Here is a 6000-nt window from a genome sequence, read left to right as displayed (position 1 = left end):
TGGCAAGTATGAGACAATATAGAGAGTGGACAATTAAAGGGATACGGGAGGCTGTGCCAAAGGGTCACAATTTCACCAAGGCATTTGGGAACCACCAGGGGAAAGACGAGTCCCCTACTGATTTTTTGGAGAGGGTGAGAAAGAATGTCCAACAGTATGCGGGCGTGGACCCTAGTACACCAATGGGTGAACAGCTTATTCGAATTGAATTTGTTTCCAAATCATGGCAGGACATTAGAAAGAAACTAGAAAAGGAGGAGGACTGGAGCGAAAAACCCCTAAGCGACCTGTTAAAAAAGGCGCAAAAAGTATATGTGCAGAGAGAAGAAGAAGATCAAAAGAAGGCGACAAAGGTTATGGTACAGACTATCCGACAGATGAATGCCGAATCCAGAGGGGAAAGAAAACAAAACCTTCCTCTAAACAATCCAAGATATCCAAGAGAGGGAAGACCCCGGAGATTCGTTAAGTGCTATTACTGCAATGAGGAAGGACACTTTAAGAGGGAATGCCCCCGATACAAGAGGGAATTGCGTGCCCTCGAACTTATGGAAGAAGATTAGGGGTGTCAGGGGTTCCAAATGTTAGGGACCAAGTATAAGAGGGAACCCCTGGTAAAACTAAAAATTGGTCCCAAGGGAGAAGAGGTGGTGTTTATGGTGGACACAGGAGCGGAACGAAGTAGTGTAATAACTGTGCCAATCGGAACTGAGCCTATAAAAAGTAATTTGACAATTTCTGGGATAGAAGGAGCTCCCAGAATGGTATCAATAATTCCCCAAGTAACAGTGAAACTGGAAGAAAGAGAAGGGGTACAAGACCTCTTGTTATTACCTTCGGCTGGATTTAACCTCCTAGGAAGGGACTTACAGGCTCTCCTAGGTTTGGGTGCTCTCCCTGTGGACGGAGAAGTGCGAGTCCACCTCTGCGCTTTAAAGGAAGAGGATGAACGGCAGATTGACGAGAGAGTCTGGTATAAGGAGGGAAATCGAGGAGGTCTGGACATCCCACCTTTACATGTCACATTAATACCAGGTCATCAGCCGGTAAGGAAACGTCAGTATCCTATTACTTTGGAAGGGAGAAAAGGGCTACAGCCGGTAATTGAGACTTTAATACGAGACGGACTATTAGAAGAATGCATGTCACCTTATAACACCCCTATACTCCCAGTAAAAAAGTCAGATGGATCCTATCGCCTAGTTCAGGATCTAAGAAGTTTGAATGCTATTGTTCAGACCCGCCACCCAGTGGTGCCTAATCCCTATACTATTATGAGTCGGATTCCCCCAGACCATGAGTGGTTTAGTGTTATCGACTTGAAGGATGCCTTCTGGACTTGTCCGTTAGAAGAGGAAAGTAGAGATATGTTTGCGTTTGAATGGGAAAATCCATGGACAGGTAGACGGAGACAGCTTCGGTGGACTGTATTGCCCCAAGGGTTCACTGAATCTCCGAACCTGTTTGGACAAATGTTAGAACAAATCCTGGCGGACTATCCACAATCTGATGATTCCCAACTAATGCAGTATGTGGACGATTTACTATTATCAGGACCCAAGGAACAAGAAATGAGGGGAGATACAATTAGACTCTTGAATTATCTGGTGAAAAAGGGTCTACGGGTGTCCAGGAACAAGTTACAGTTCGTTGAGAGAACTGTGGTATATCTGGGACACCAGATAAGTAAAGGACAGAAAGAGAGAAAGGGGTGGATTGTGATATAGAGAATTTAGGTTAAAAAGACTTAAGTTAAAATGTGATGATTAATCATAAACAGGGAAGCCAGGACGGACAGAGAGTTTACTAGCAGTCAAGGACAGAAGGAGCTGCTGAATATGTTTTTTTAAACCTATCTTTTCATGGTCATAGTGAGAGACATGCAGGAGACAAAGGATTGATAAGAAGTGTGAGAAACAGAATTCAGTGAATGTAGAGTTCACAGCGTACGTAACGAACGTGATAATTAATAATGCAGTTATACTTAGAATGTTTTTGTAATACTAACCAATTAAAACAGTATTAATAAGAAGGGGAAGGGCAAATAATAAAGGTATAGAAATCAATGCACTGTATGTATCGGGGCTTAACTGGTGAGAAACCAGTTGAGTCCAACTCTGCAGACTTGTAAATAAAGCTTGTCGTGTCATCAGTTTTAAAGAGACTCATGTGTGAGAAGTTTTATTTCTGACAATATCCAGTTAGAAATACCAAATCTCTCCACATGATTTGTATCCCCATCCCACCATCCTCACTCGCCGCACATTCACGGGCCTGTTAAATGTCTCTGGAAATTCACTCGTGGATCTACTTCCACCACCTACAGCGCACAGGCATCCTCTCGACTCCCAGTGCAGATTCGTGATACCTTTTCACCCAGTTCTTGAGCAACTCTCCAGCCGACCTTTGTGAATACCTGACCCGCAGTCGTAATCAGCCAGTGGCCTCCGTCGGTTCCTTACCACGACTCACCAAGTCCGCTGAATGTGCGTTTCTTCAGCCGCAGAGCCCTTCATTGGTCCAGTGTCGTGGTCAACAACTCAATTCTCATTTTCAAACGTGTGTTGTTCTTCCACATTTCTGGTGTCCTGTGATATTCTACTGCTTCCATGCAGTCTGCAGCACCTCGGGGCTGCTGCCCAATACATGTGTCACAAAGAACATAGAACACTGCACATAAAGCTTACAAACATTTATTCATAAAGGCCCAGGAGAGATGAAAATGTATCCATCTCCCCATTTGATTAGATACTAAAATGCGAAGATAGTGTGTCTAAGATTGTGAATGTCTAAGATTGCGCAAATTGGGATTGTACTCGCTGGAGTTTAGATGTTTGAGAGGGGATCTCATGAAGATATATAAAATTCATGCAGGACTGGACAGAATAGATGCGGAAGGGGTGTTTCCGATAGTGGTGGAGTCCAGAACCCGGGGCCATGTTTCGAGGATAATAGGCAAACAATTTAGAACCGAGATGAGGAGGAATTTCTTAACCCAAAGGGTGGTAAATCTGTGGAATTCATTGCCACAGTGAGCAGTAGAAGCAGATTCATTGAATATATTTAAAAGGGAATTAGATATATTTCTTCAGTATAAGGGTATTAGGGGTTATGGGGAGAAGGCAGAAAAGGGGTACTGGACTTCAAGATCGGCCACGATCTTATTGAATGCTGGAGCAGGCTCGAAGGGCCGAATTAACTACTCATGCTCCTATCTTCTATGTTCCTACGTTTCTATACAGATTGATTCATTATAATTTTATTCATCAATTATATTTAACCCCGGTGAAGAAAGTTCAATATGTCACTTCATATTTTTGTTTTAGATGTCATATGGAAGTAGGAACTTTCTTACGTTTGGTTGGAAATGTGAGACAGTTTAACAGTTTTTGGATAATATTAAAGAACTTTAGAAAGTTATATTTAAATTTGAAATTCCATTTTACCCAATAATATTTTCATTGGATAATACTAAGCCATTATGTTTAGAGTTAAAGTTAAACAATTTCATATTGCTATGAAATGCCTTGCAGTTACATGGAAGAATGATATTGAATTGAATATTCAACGTTGGCATGCAGAGATGAGGTCATGTATTCCATTAGAGAAGATAACATATAATCTAAAAATAATTATCTATGTGTTAATGTTTGGAGCCCGTACATGGATTGAATGTGTTCAAATTGTTAAAATATTTCCCATGAAGGGATAGGGTTTTCCCCAACTGCGATCCATACCTGCATGTGTTGGTTTAGTTCATGTGCTCCATTATTGTTTCCATTTTTTTTTATTTTTGTGACGTTTAATAGTGTGTTGGATGGGTTTGGATGGATAGCCATGGGTGTGTGGTTTTTGTGGGATAAAATAAATATTATATTGTTTATATAAAAATTATATTTTCAAAAAAATGCACTAAATCATTCCTACCTCATAACTCCCTATTTTATATTTATCCATCTGTCTATCCAAGTGTCTCCTAAGTGACACATACTCTACCTCGATTGCTGGTAAGTCATTTCATTACAGGCAGCCACAAATCTGTGTACAAACCTACTTGTGATGTCTACCTTCAACTTTCCTCCTTTCACTTTCCACATATGTACTCTGGTATTCATTATCCCTGCTCTGTGATAAAGGCATTCGCAGTCTACCCGCTCTGTGCTTCTCAGAATCTTGTAGTCTCATTCATCTATGCGACAAAAAATGAAAAAGTTCCAGATCTGATAACCTTGCCTCATAAGACTTATTTATCAAACAATGCAACATGCTGCCAAATCTCCCCTGCTCCGTCTAATAGGTTGCACTCCATTCATATAATGAGGTGTCCAGATGGAACACAATACCCCGTGTGAACTCAGAATACATTTGTAGAGTTGCCACATTCCCCTTGAACAATTGAACGCAATCCCCATAATAATGAAACCCAACATCCATTAATCCTCTTCTCATCCTTTTGGTTTTACCTTCCAGATTGCATCACCGCCGACTTATCATGTTGAAATCCACATGCCACTTTTCTGCTCAACTTTGCATCCTGCCTCTCTCCTTTGTGAACTACAATAATGTTCAGCACCATAAAGAAGTCTCCAATATTTATATCATTTGCATGCATTTCTGGTACATCTTTCCTCCCCTTCATCTCGAACATTTCTCAAGACACAACGACCAGGAGTTCCAGAACAGATCATTGCAGAACTTCACTAATCACTGTCCTCCATGCAGAATATATTGCTTCTGCTATTACTATCTGCATTCTACAGGCAATACAGATTTTAGACACGCAGCTACGATATCATGGATCCCCTCCATTATGACATTCTGAACTAATCTCTCAAAGAGGACTAAAATCCATATAAACTACATCAACAAGCTTATTGTTATTCATGTTGTTTGTTATCCTCTCAAATGTTATGACTCTTCATTCAGACATACACATTGACTAACCTTCATTCGACATTTCTTCTCCAAATGCTCATAGATTCTATCCTTACGAATCTTCTCAAATATTTGATACACCTCTGATGCAAGACTCTCTGTTCAAAAATTCCAAGTATTTTCCATATTCTTTTTTTAAAATAAACAAAGAGTCCACCATTGTAATTCTCAAATCCTCTGGCAATTCCCCTGTTGGCAAATAAGACACAAAGATCATAGCCACGGCTTATGATACCTCCACCCTCACTTACCGCAATAACTTGAGGTAGATCACGTCCAGCCCCAGGAAGTTCTCAATTACTTAGATTTAAGAAGATCCAACACTTCCCCTTCCTTAATAACAACATAATTCAGCACTCATCCTTGCTCTATTCATAACGCAAAATGATCAAGTTCCTTATCACTTGTGAATAATTAAGCAATGTTTTCATTTATGACAATCCTAACATCCTCTACCATTAGGCACATTTCCTTCTTTATAAGTTTGCGCCCCACAATCTTTGTGGTTGACCCTGCAGTCACATAATATTTAAATGAATCCATCATCAGCTCCATTTACGCAGTATCAGGTCTGAATAAAGATGACAGAAGTTTGAATGTGTGATTTAGTCTCCATCTGCATGTCTTTGGTAATGCATCCTGTTATTCAATTGTCAATAATACGTGAGAGTGATTAGATAATAATCTTGCTATATGTTCTAATTTTAACTATCCCTTGGATCTGTGCCAATCACAAAATCAAGTCTATTCTTGAGTATGTCTTCTGTCTATTTGAGCAGTGTGAATATTGTCTCTCTTTTTGTTGTTGCCTCCTCCACATATCAATTCGATTCATATCCTGCAATGCTTTTAGTATAAATTTAGTTACTTTATTCTTATTGTTAATTGTCTTCCTGTTTTGACTATCATTGGGTCCAGGTTGAAGTTGAACTCCCCTCTGAGCATGATATGTCCCCATGTTTCTGCTATTTTCTCTGAAGATTGTTTGCATAAATTGCTGGTCTTCTTTGTTAAATGCATAGATGTTTAGTAAATTCCAAAATTCAGAATTAATCTGGCACTTAG

The sequence above is a fragment of the Narcine bancroftii genome, chromosome 3, assembly GCF_036971445.1.
Source record: "Narcine bancroftii isolate sNarBan1 chromosome 3, sNarBan1.hap1, whole genome shotgun sequence".
NCBI classification, from domain to species: Eukaryota; Metazoa; Chordata; class Chondrichthyes; order Torpediniformes; family Narcinidae; genus Narcine; species Narcine bancroftii.
The sequence above is the reverse complement of the archived record's forward strand: the minus strand, read 5'-3'. Positions refer to the sequence as shown.